Source organism: Thermobia domestica, chromosome 1, assembly GCF_964235325.1.
Source record: "Thermobia domestica chromosome 1, izTheDome1.hap1.1, whole genome shotgun sequence".
Lineage (NCBI taxonomy): Eukaryota > Metazoa > Arthropoda > Insecta > Zygentoma > Lepismatidae > Thermobia > Thermobia domestica.
In genome coordinates this window covers 198393212-198406089 of record NC_137454.1, presented here as the reverse complement: position 1 = coordinate 198406089, position 12878 = coordinate 198393212, and positions in this window count along the sequence as shown.

The window sequence follows — 12878 nt, the reverse complement described above, 5'->3', positions numbered from 1 at the left end:
TTCTTACTGAAGTGGGCCCACGACTCACTTTTGTTTTATTTACCTTTTGGGCGCTGCTTTATGTGATGTAGTGAAACTGTTTGATGCTTCATTTATAATTTCATGTTCGTATTGTATATGGATTAAGAAAATTTTGTCTTAAATGGGCCCCTTCGAACGGCGGGGAACCTCCCTGGGGAGGGCAGTTGCCCCTCCCCTGCCCCACATAAGTTACGGTCCTGATTAGAGAAGAAGTAAACTCTTTCGAAATTTACGCAACTTGCAAATACCAAACCCTACTAGTGCTAAAATTGATGAGTTAGTGCCACTGTTACCACTGCTATAAGGGGAAAATAGGGGAAGGACTGCTAAGATTCGCTGGCCAGGTTTTGTGTCAAAACACAGCTCCAAGCTACAGTAAACGGACAATACTCAATTAGTTCATCATATATCATTCTTTTCAGAATAAAACAAGCTTTCAGATAGTATCTTCCATATGTGTGAGTGACATTCACGAAAGGGGAAATTTGAGATAATTCGGGAAATTTTTCTAAAACTTCTTCTTTCAGGAAGTTTTGCATCCCTCGACTTACTCCAGCTCCACGAACCCGGGTACACTCTACCTTGAAATATACTCCTGTTCCTTCATAGCTTATGTGCCAAGTCACATTCTAATATATTGAACAGTTACGAGGAAAAAAAGATTTCCCAATCCTACTGGAACATGAAATCTTAGATAAAAGCAGGATTGGGAAATATTTTTACTTAGTAATTATTCAAGGTATGCAAGGTATTGTTGACTTGGCACATCACTTACGAAGGGACAGGAGTATACTTCAAGGCAGATCATATTCAAGTATGTGCAGTTGTAGTCGGTCCAGGGGCGCAATCTGTCCTGATAGGATTTTTTACGGAAATTTTCCAAATTCTAAAATTTCCCTTTTCGTGTCCATCACGGACACATATGGAAGGTACTATCTGAAAGCTTATTTCATTTTGAAAAGAATGGCGTATGAATCATGAAACTTGGAGGAATAATTAATGTTTTTTTTTTAATCAGATCGAATTTTAAGGCCCCTCGTGGCTAAGCGGTTAGCGTACGAGCCTTTGGCGTGGGAGAGCAGGTGTTCAATTCCCGACGGAGCTCATGTGGTTCGGTTTTTACGTTAAATTGTTGGTTCACGTCTCATACAGATTCGCCCCTGACAGGGATGCTAAACATAAAATCAATTTAAGCTCGAATTTTTCCATGTTTTTATATGACATCCTGGATCTTTCAACAGAATTATGAAATAATTTTTCTTCGCAACTATTCAATGTACTGCGATCTGACTTGGCACTTGACTTAGGAATGAGCAGGAGTATTTTACAAGATGAATTATATCCGCTTTGAAAGAGACAAAAATTCTCGAATGATCTCAAAATTTTCCTTTCCCTGTACGTTTATACACTCACATACTTGTCTTCATTTAAAAGAAACTTGTTTTATTCTGAAAAGAATGACGTACGAATCATGATACTAGGATGAATAGTGCTAAAGCAGCAGTATATATTTAACTGAAAGTAGGGGTAAATGAAAATACTACCTACCTCTCTGATCTTTAATGATCTCTGGAAGGAAACGCGTGCTTAGAGGAAGTAACAGGCGGTCTAGAAATTCTCAGGAAGATTGATTTAATGCAAAAAGAATACATGTTGCTTTTATTCTCTCTAGTTGAACCAATTCCTACTTTAAGAAGCTTTTTATTACTTCTGGCTCTCTACCACTTAAATTAATTTTATTTCTGTAGAAGAATTCAAGAAAGTTTGTGTTTAAGTTAGAGTAGCCGTAAACTACACAGTTTTTGAAAGAGCGGTTTATATACTACAAATCTATTAATTTATTATTTTGCGCTCTATTGTACGGATATATTTCCATATAATATTTTGTTATGAATGAGAACCTATCACATAATATTAATAAAGTAGTATCGTAAATAAAAAAAAAATATTTACCAGCCATTCTTTCAGCCTTATCAGCATTGCTCTTATCTATAGAAACATCTTTACGCTAATTGTTGAACATATCTAATCAGTATTTGATTTGTCTTAACAATATAAGGGTCTACAAAGGATTTTTTAAAAACGGAAACATTTTTGTTTAAAATATGCCTTATTTATCTGTGTTGAATTAGTGATTATCTTGGAAGGGACTTGGGAAATGAAAAGAGAATATATATATATACTTTCGAATACATATAGGTGTTTATTACAGTTAAATACAACAGATGCTCTTCATAGTACAGCCACCAGCAAAAGTATCTTCTCCCTTAGTGCTCTAATTCCATTACTTGGGGTCCAGATAATTTGCAGTTGTTAGAACGCCTGGACAGATGCAACATAAGTTACACGTAACTTCGCTCAGCACTGACAGCAGTTGGTAGCACTGAGTCAGGTCTTTATGCAGACAAAATCGTAAGGTAGGAAACTAACGAAACAGCTCTCCACTCTAACCCGGAATGTACTTGAACCTGAACCCAGAAAGAAAGTGGGGGTGATGTATATATTTCCTGAAAGCTTGGGTCAAGGAAAGATCAAAACCGGTCATGAGAATTGAAGAGGTCTCATGCATTCCGCTAGGGGGCAGTACTTTACTTCTTTTGATTAATAGCTTTAAACGTGTCTATAAAGTTCATAGCAACCCCGAAAAATCTGAAACGGTGAGACAGATCTGAAAACAGAAAATATGCCTTTCATCATTTCAACAGAGTAACGTATCAAAGTAAAATAAATTGTCCCAGGATCCCCCACAGGGTCCCAGATGGGGTCCAACTAAAAAATTTTTAAATGAAAAGGGATTATCAACTTGCATATTGTATGAAAGTTGATGTTAAATGAAAGAAGATAAATCAAGTTTCGACTCTCTACGATAAGCCTGTGCAAAATAGCGATGGATCAAAACGTCAACACAATCTTCATTGCAAAGCTTACGGCCACTTATGAATCTCAAACGGTGGGATAGGTGTAAAAACAACAACACGGATATGTCATTATTTCAAAAGTACCTAGGTTTAATAATTCAAAGTAAAACAATGTTCTAGAGTCCCTCGCAGGATCCCAGACGGGGTTCAACTCAAAATATTGAAATGGGAAAGGGGTTCAAGTTGAGTATCCTATGAAAGCTGATCTGAAGTGAAAGATGAACAAGTCTCCACTTTTGATGATAAGTCTCTGCAAAATGGCAGTGGATCAAAATGTCAACACAAGCTTGTTGAAACATTCTGGTTTCTTTTCTTTTCTTTCTTTTTTGTTTTACACCTGTCTCACCGTTTTAGATTAATAGGAGTGAGCATATACTTTTCAATTACGCTTGTCTTGACATTTTGACCCACCACCATTCAGCACACGCATACCATCAAGAGTCGAGACTTGTTTCATCTTTTAATTAACATCAGCTTTCATACGATACTCAACCTGAACCCCTTTCCCATTTCAACATTTTGAGTTGGACACAGTGTTGCCAGACCTACTGATTTTGCAGGAGATCTCCTGCTTTTTCTACGTTCTACTGATCTACTGTGAAAGAAAATGAAAAGTGAACAATCTCCAGCTTTTTCCTTATTTCGAGAAGTTACAGAAATATATTATTATTAATATTGAATTTTCATCTTTTCTTACATAAAAAGAGAAAATTTCTCTGTATCCATACAAAAAGCTCTGTAGTGCAAATAGTTATAGAGTTTTGATGTATATAATATGAATACAAGGATACAACTGTAAGTCATCTTCTATATGCATGATGGTTGGCGATCATGTGTAAGATTTACGAGTAAGTGTTGTTTAGATTGGGACTTGAGTTCGAAGCAGGGTAAAAGTAAGGGGTATGCTGGGGGGACGTCGTTACCTCACTTCCAAAAATGTCTATGGCGTCCCCTACTTCCTAAAAAATTACAGTAAATAAACATAGGCAAGGAGGACGGCCTACGGCCTATCATGCGTCATCCTACTATTTCAGAACCACTTTTACCCCCTTGTTGGAAGAGTAGCTTAGATCATTTCTCCACGATCATCAGCTCTTATTTTGAAGTAATTAAAATTCAAATTTATGTTTTCTATGTATTGTTTTATTTTGAAAATTTAAGTAATAATGAATTCTGGACCTATTGTTTTGACCGCTGTCCCCTTAATAATGGCAAATTTTTTTGGTCCCCCTCCATTTGCACTAAAATGCCACAACTGTATGTGTCTACTGCTTTCTCCTGTTTTTTATGTTCGAATCTTCTGCTTTTCCAACTGATCAGTCTGGCAACACTGGTTGGACTCCGTCTGGTACAGCGGCGGCCGCTGAAGGGGAGCCAATGTGCCATGGCACTACCACAAATAATACAAAAAATAATATAAATAATATTTGCATCTTACTAAATAAGAAACTTTTTAATTTTATACACAATACTTTACTTGCAGTGTCATCATTGCTCACGAGAAGCTGGTTTGAGTCGCGCTCAGTGATTGAATGCCCTCAGAATTACTCGAACGCTAGCATTACATAGCCCTATCTCTACTCTGTTCGTGCCAAGTTCTCCCGTGCTCTCCCGACTGTTCTAAAAATGGTTTGTGCGCATGCTCGTTAGTTGGAGACCAGGAGGAAAGTACGGAGAAATAACTAGCGTTTTGTGCCACGATCGAAGGTGGCTCAAGGCGGAAGATTTGTTTCGTCTTATGTTTTGATGCTCTAGGAAAGGGGGCTTTGGTTTGGAGTTAAGTAGGCTGGAATTCTAACACGTGATTCCTGATTCACTTGTTCCTATTGCAGTGTTTCCAAACTAGTTACTTATTACATATCAATATGTACCATCTAGATTTGACCCTACCAAAAATCGATTTGGAGTTTATTTCGTTATTGTGTTGTCAATCCAGGTATGATCGCCCCCTGATTGAAACATAAACACATTGTGTGTCTGAGTGTTTGTGGTGTTGAATTGTTGTGTGTGTATGTAACTTGGCAATTATATAGGGCCTATTTTTGCGAAGTTTCCATGCTCAGTATTTAAGTGTAGCAGGGGCGGATCCAGAACCGACTTCTGGGGGGGCGGTGGGTTGTCATACTGCTACTTAGAGCTACTTTTAACAGCTTCAAACTCTGGGATGGGTTTTATTTATATGTATAAAATAAGGAAGTTTATTCTTCTGGGGGCCGATCGCCCCCCCTGGATTCGGCACTGAAGTGTAGTGCTGTTTTCGTCTTTCTCTATATTTGTAACTACTTTCCGTGAAACCAGAACAATACGATGAATGCGGCAAGTAATTTAGTGAAATATCCGTTTTCATCCCTATCATATGACGACAAACTAACTGGAAGCAGGAAATTTAGGAAAGCAAATGCCTAATTTAAAATTGTGTGTTAAGCAAGTGATCCGTAATAAGGAAAGATTGCATCAATTTAACATGAACATATATTTGAAAAACAGTTCGAATTTGTTGTTGTAATGTAGCCAATCCTTTATTTTGTTTTCCGTGTGTTGTTTGGGGAAGGGGAGTCACAAGCTGGACAAAATCTGCTTTATGTTTATAATAAGTTAACTGTAGGCACAAACAACTTCATTCTAAATAACTCTCTCTCTCTCTCTCTCTCTCTCTCTATATATATATATATATATATATATATATATATATATATATATATATATGTGTGTGTGTGTGTGTGTGTGTGTGTGTGTGACTGTAATAAAATAATGTTATTTGTGCCTTTACATGTACATTTTTTTACGGATATGGTTTATTTATTGTGTACGTTTTGGCACTACCATATCATATACTCACAAGCCGCCACTGGTCTGGTACCCTGCGAGGGACCCTGCAACATATTTTTAAACTTTCAATCATTATACTTTTGAAATAATGACATATCCGTGTTTTTGTTTCTACACATATCCCACCGTTTCAGATTCATACGAGTGGTCATAGACTTAGCAATGAAGATTGTGTTGATATTTTGATCCACCGCTTTTTTGCACAGGCTTATCGTAGAGGGTCGAGACTTGATTTATCTTCTTTCATTTAACCGACTTTCATACGATATGAAAGTTAACACCCCTTTCCATTTAAAAATTTGAATTGGACTCTGTCTGGGACCCTGCAGGGTACCCTGGAACAATTTATTTTACTTTGATACGTTATACTTTTGAAATGATGAAAGACATATTTTCTGTTTTCAGATCTGTCTCACCGTTTCAGATTTTTCGGGATTCTAACGGACTTTATAGACACGCTTAAAGATTTTAATAAAAATGAGTAAAGTGCTGACCCCAAGCGGAATGCATGAGACCTTCCGAATTTTGGTAACAGGATTTGATCTTACCTTGATCCAAGCTTACAGGAAATATATATATCACCCCCACTTTCTGGGTTCAGGTTTAAGTACCTCCCTAGTAAGATGAATCTCTATAGTTCAGAGCGTGTTCTCCAATGAACAGCACACATTATTTTCAATATTGCTGCGTATGTAATGCATTATTTCGTTGTATACTGTATGTTCAGACAAATAAAAATACTGATCATGCATGAATCAGAAATGCTTGGAAGTAGATGAAAATATCAAATCTAGAACAACTGCTGGAAATAAGTTTCTAAATGATTGCCTCCATTGACAGACCTTCTCCACTTATCATTCCAACATTTTTTTTTTCTTTCTGGACAGAAGAAGATCTTGCTTGTCACACTAAGTATGCATTCAAATTGATATTGAAAATTTGAAAAACTTTCAACCGGGCCGGGCTTTGAACCCGGGTCAGCTGAATAGAAGTTCAATGCGCTAATCATACCTGCGCGTCACTTCATCTTCCATATATACTATTAGCTAAAAACTAAAAAAGTAAGCCATATAGACATTCGTCAATGAGGAAAATATCACGAAACGTTCTTTAAGTTGAGGCTAACTCATCGTTTTTAACCACGGGCCCGATTTACATTAATACTATTCTTCCTCAATTTAACTTCTAATTTTGAAAGAAGAAAATACGGCACACATTATTTTTGCATTCTTTGAATTGTATCAAAACGTGTAGAAAAGGAAAGTTCTATTTTTATCTTCCGTAATTACTATTTAATTTTCTTATCTCTGTATGAGAAATTGTTAACAGAGTGTTAAAGCATAACACTCCGTATAGCAGAGACCCGGGTTCGAATCCCGTTGTGGCAATTATTTTTCTCTTTATTGGAAGGTATTGCTTACGTAATTGGTATTGGAATTCAGTTATTCCGTTATTATTATTATTATTATTATTATTATTATTATTATTATTATTATTATTATTATTATTATTATTATTATTATTATTATTATTATTATTACTATTGAAAAGTCGAGACTTGGCTACATATTTTACGAAGCTTTTGATTAGTAAATTTCAATTCTTTTTGTTGATATGGAACGTATCTGAAATGGTGAATTGCTTTAAACATTAATATTTCTAGCGGTAGTAGCAGTACTCGTAGTAGGAAGTTTTAAACAATTGCTGAGGAACGTTTGTATTTGATCATTAGTATGTTTGACAAATACTAACGATATGCATTATGTACTCATCAATTGTTCGCTAAATACGTTATGTTCCTAGACAGTACGAATCAAGGTCAATACGGCAGACGTCATCTTTCGTAGTTCACTTATCTATTGCGAGTTCACTGCAGAAAGTTGTTTCAACACTAAGACTGGGAGAACTTGAATATTTTCCATGCTGTCTTATATTGGAAGTATCAATATTACAAATGATAAAAAAAATCCACTCATTACCCAACGTGAATCGAACCCACAACCACCGGAAAGTGAAACTAACGCTTATTCCACTACACTAAGACGTCACTGTTAATTAAGGGGGGGAAACTTGGTATGAAATGTCTTATAATACAAATATAATTTTTATACATATTTTCTGTTTATTACGTTATTGTGTATGGAAGTTTGGTTTTGTGAAATATAGAGAAAGAAAACCTATAATGTAAACAACTTAAAACTCAAGCTACCCCATGCCACAAGCATCAGTGGATCAGTGATGAGCAGCTAGTGACCTTGGCAAAAATCGGATGCCCCGCAGGGATCCGCTGTGTTACCACTTCCGTTTTGAAATTTATTCCATGTGCGACAGAGACGCAATGAAACGCCAATGAAAAACAAACTTACTCCCTCAAATTATGTTAAATCCCCATATGCGTGATTTGTTTTGATTAAAGTGAGTTTAAAAATACTAAAACAGGCACCCCGGGGTGGGCGCGAAGCACCAATCTTGTGATCACTGGGCGCGTGTTCTTCCGACTTCGCCACGGAGAACACGAATTAATCGTCGCATGTAGAGAGATAAATCGTTAACGTATGTTAAATTTGGCCAATCAAATTGCTCCTTAATGTAAATCACCTGAAACTCAAGCCTTTGGTTTTTACAATCCAACGAAAGCTAAAATAGTTTTGAAATAAATAACATTTGCATTAATGAAGTCCATTATGGAAAAATGATAAAACAAGGATACTTTCAAATTTGCCACTTTTCCATATAAATTCCAACCGAGTAAAGTTTTAAATTCATATTAGAACTTTTGAACTCCAAGATTAGAGAAATTCATGAACTAAAGAATCAAATTAATTATATAATGCAAATTACAGGCTACCGATACAAAGCGGCGGTGGCATATAAAACGTTGACTCCGATTTCGGAAAGTCGTGGGTTTAGTTCCCAGGCCGGACACAGCTTTTCCAGGGCGTTTCCTCATTCACACCACGGATACCTAAAGGCAGTAAAAAGTTAAGTTTAATTTAAATGTACTGGTGCACCCCGTCATAAAATTCGGGATCCGGCCCGATATATATATATATATATATATATATATATATATATACAGGGTGTTTCAAAACAATACCGACAATGTTTGGGAGGTGATTACTGACACCAATATAAGACAAAAAGTATAGACCAATCTGGGTGCACAAATGCTTCCTTTCGGAGTTGTAGGCTGCTGAAAACATGAAAAAAAACTTGAAAGGTTCATAGCTCCAAAACTATGGGACCTACCGTAATCGGGCCAAGACTTCACATAGGAACTAGTATGTGCCCTATTCAAATATCAATGTTTCAGAATCCTGCGGTACTCCCGCAACAATGTTTATAGAGTCAGTTGGAGAGTACTTCAAATTACATGATCGTATCTAAACTCCCTCTATAAAAATGCTTCGTTAGTACCGTAGGATTCTGAAACATATATTTTTGGATAGGGAGCATACTAGTTCCTAAGTAAAATCTTGACCCGAATACGATAGGTCCCATAGTATTTTAGCTAGGACCCTTTAAATTCATTTTTTCAAGTTTTCGGTAGCTTATAATTCCGAAATGAAACATTTGTGCAGGATGGTCTATATTTTGTCTTATCTTGGTGTCAGGAATCACCTCCCAAATATTGTTGGTGTTGTTTTGAAACACCCTGTACATATTAGCGTTTGGGATGTCTGCGACTGAGATTTAAAGGGTTTAAAGTACCCAATAAACAATACTGTTTTGTAGCAATAAAATATAGTATACGCAAAATGTCGTATACACCCTAGATATCGTAAATACCCTAAATATAGTATACACTACCTACCTATGCAATTTCACAATTATTGCACATATATATTTACATATATATTTAGGGTATATATATAATGTAAGAGAAAAAATAACTCATATGACTTCGTTGTTAGTACACACGGACGAAAATCTAAATTCTTTAATTTCTCTTGACTTTTAAGTTTAATATTCGATTTAACGTATCATGCTTAACATAAATAACGACATAGAAAACAACTTAAAACTATCAGCTAACTTCTAACATCGTTTGATTAGTGCATTATATTCAAATAGTTTGATTGATATTGAAATCATTGACAAAACCTCGGAGAAATGTTCAATTTTAATTTTTGCCTGCTTACAAGTATGCAACACATGAGACCTGAGAAGTCCAATTTAGGTGGAAAATTATAGGGCTCCAAGTACGGATTTAATAGAGTAAGGATTCAGACTCTACTTTAGAATTCTGTCGCATGTTCCTAGTATGCAGAATGAGGTTTGCCAAATGTGCGATACTTTAGTAAATCCGACAGTTTCTGTGGGATTAGATCCCCGACAACAGGCTGTGTTCCTTGGAACCCCGCAAATGTGTGGCACCTCTAGACCCATTTGCTTTGCTTCCTCTTCAATTTCCTGAAATTGCGTTCTTGTCAAGAGGGCTCAAAATCTTTTGCTGGGGGGGGTCAAAATCTGAACAGACGCCACTGATCATAACACGCAAATAACACCATTAATTGATTATCATCTCAAGGGACTTCTATGTTAGAAAAGTTGGGAAAAGCCCCGGCTAATCTTCAGTTCCTCGTAATCAGGTGTTAACTTCATACAGCTGTATTCAATATATCTAATAAAAATGACGTTATGGCAGTTCTGTTCTTTAGGATTCATTCTTTTTAAAATAAGTGATTAAACTTTGCCTGCGAAAATGAAGTCATGTTGTTATTGGTGCACTTCTATTTAGAATAGCGTACCTAGGCATTCTATAAAACAAATTATCAGTTTCCATGTGCCGTACCTAAGGGGGCCCTTTTATATATATCTGTCCACGTAGAATTAGTTTTACTTCAGTGATAATACGTGAAAATAATAATAATAATTACCTAACAGGAATCGAACCAACAAACACCGGACTATGAAATCAACACTTATCCCACTACTCTAAGCCATCGATGTTAATTAAGGTCCGAAAAGCTTGGTGTGAAATGTCTGCAGGAAATTTCACTTTTATGGTTCCAATATTGTAAACTTCTTGTTTCAATCATAAGAAAATAGAAAGTATTGTGTATAAACAATAGTCAAGAGCATTCAAATCTAAATTGTCAAAGTAAATTGTTAAAAATGAGTGATAGAAGTAGTATTAGTGTATGTTGTTTAACGTTCTACTTGAGCATCGAGGCTAAATGTTACGTGAAATTACAGTTGAAATTATCTCTTCGGGTATTTCTTTATAATTATATTCTTTCACGAGTCATTAATATGTCTTGAAAACCATCCTCTTCTTGGAAAACAGCCCGTGTCTCCCCATTTATAAATCCGGACCGAAGGATCACGTGTCATCCTATAGGCCTATTTCACTTCTTTCAAATATATCCATCGTCTGCGAGAAAATTATCAAACACAGACATCTCAAATTTACCTGTCCCTATATTAACACAGCCCAACATTGTTTTGTGCCTAATAGCTCTTGTCTTACTAACCTAAGTAACATGCTTAATCATGCCATAAACAGTATCTCCAACAATGCACAACTTGACACAATCTATTTCGATTTATCTAAAGCCTTCGATTCCATTTACCATCTTTATCTAATTTACAAAATCTCTAATAGATTCGGTATTCATGGACCACTCTTATTCTGATTGACTAGCTACCTACAAGGTCGCACCCAGAGAGTCGTCTTGGCGGGATCAATTTCTAACCTGCTGCCTGTAACATCCGGAGTAGCACAGGGTAATGTACTTGGTCCACTCTTATTCATATTGTGTATGGATGACCTGGCTAATTGCTTCAACTCAACCTCCAGCAGAATCTTGTTATTTGCAGATGACTGTAGAATCTTCATCAAAGTCAACAGTACAGAAGATTCCGGCGTATTTCAGAACGACATAGATAACTTTTCCTCTTGGTTTAAAACATGGCTCTTAAAAGTAAATCCCGATAAGAGTAGATCCATAACATTTTCCTTAAAGAAGAATATTGCACACACCTCATACAACATAAATGGTTTACCTATCACAGGACTCAATAGTCATAAAGATCTTGGAGTTACTTTTGACACAAAACTAACTTTTACAGAACATATAAATTCTATCACTAAGTAATCGATGCGTCTTCTAGGACTTTTGTACAGATTAACAGAGATAATAAACCTCTCTTCCTTAACAATATTCTACAAGGCAATAATTTCTCCTAAATTGGAATATTGTTCATCTATCTGGACTATGGCAGCTCCTACAAACCTATCCCGGCTAAACTCAGTTCTCAAACTCTTCCTGGCAATAGTACGTTTCAGAGTACTTCGCGCACGTGCGATGACAAAGCACGAACTGTTACGAACACTAAATATTCAACTACCTGACACTCGTCATAAAATCAGTTATCTCAAATATCTCTACAAATTCATACACGGCCAGTTCAGATCCGAAATGTTACTCTCAGAATTGTATTTCCGAATTCCATTGAGACAAACTCGTAACACATCTTTTTCACTTAGTACGACCTAAACTGTCAATAGCTCAACGCTCTCTGTTCTACAGGTTCCTAAGTTATACAATGAAATATCACGTACACCCATAAGTTTATTTAATTCTGAAACTGCATATAACTCTGCACTACACTGAGAAAAAAAAATGTAGGTGGCATACTTAAAAACGCAGGTTACATTCGTAATTCCTGTAGTTTCTGGACTTAACGTACGACCGTATATAACATCCTGCAGCAAACATATAGCTGAAGAAGTATGTATTATACAAACTGTCTGCATAAGTGCAATGACGTCATTCGTATGACGTAATCTTCAATAACAAGTATATACGGAGGTGATATCTAGCTTTGTGACGTCAGGATCGTATGTAGCATGTGGGTTAATAATGACGACACACACTGACTATCAGGACGGAGCATAATTTCAAGAAGTATGCAATATACGTTCTGTACGTGTGTTTCTTGCGTTCAACCCCGAGACAGCATCTATATTGTACTTGTGCCCCGTACCTACGACTAGATACAGTATACGTATTGTACGCATGTATTATACAGATTTTCCTTATGTCGCACACAGCTTGTCCCGATACAGCATACAGAATATCCGTATGCACCATACAGAGTGCA